Source organism: Propithecus coquereli, unplaced genomic scaffold, assembly GCF_000956105.1.
Source record: "Propithecus coquereli isolate 6110/MARCELLA unplaced genomic scaffold, Pcoq_1.0 Scaffold12, whole genome shotgun sequence".
Lineage (NCBI taxonomy): Eukaryota > Metazoa > Chordata > Mammalia > Primates > Indriidae > Propithecus > Propithecus coquereli.
In genome coordinates, this window is record NW_012136080.1 from 1,030,823 (window position 1) to 1,031,725 (window position 903).

The following is a 903-nucleotide window of genomic DNA, read 5'->3' on the forward strand; positions in this document are numbered from 1 at the left end:
ATATTCTGCCCCTTAGTTCAGTAATCTTACTCTAGTTGCAAGTGAATTCTTCCTTTTTCAAACCTCTGGTTCTATTTCATAGTTTAATCTCAGGTAGCCCTGGATGATGAAAACAATTTGTGAAATTTAACTTAATCTATATTGCAAAATCTAAACAGAACAAGGAACAAAAAAAATCAACAAAAAATAAGAAATTTCCAGACATAATTAATTATAAAATGATAAAATGATATTCTGCCCCCTAGTTCAGTAATCTTACTCTAATTGGAAGTGAATTCTTCCTTTTTCAAACCTCTGGCTCTATTTCATAGTTTAATCTCAGGTTTTAAATTATCAATCTCAGCTTTAATTGCCACATTAAAATTTGCTTTGCTAGTAAATTCTATTAATAGAAGAAACATCACACTTGCTCTCACATGCTGACTTGGTCAGAGCTATTGTCTTATGTAAGGTCATTTAGCTCCTGCGCCTCCTGCTATAAGATCCCAATACATCTTGGGACAACCTTGCTTTGAGGTTATTCTGCCTTTTCTAGTGGAAGTGAGTAAGAGCATTGTCTGTTCCAGATATTTCTCATTGCTTTCTGTTGACTTTTTCTGAGTTAATGACTTAGCTTGACTCAGCAACTTGACTTTTCAGAGTCAAATTAACCATAAAACAATCTATTTATATTCACAGTGTTGTATACTATAAACATAGGTTTCTTGTTTGGGAAGTGAGAGGCCAAATGGAATAAATATCATGAGTTTTTTTTTCTCTCTCTTTTTATTTTTCCTTTTCTCTCCTACTCATTTCAACTTTTATTAATGTTAGAAATAATGAATCCAGAACAAGAAAAATGTTGAGAACAGGCATCATGAGTAATATTATTGACTTCACATTTGTTAGACACAAAAGAGTGAG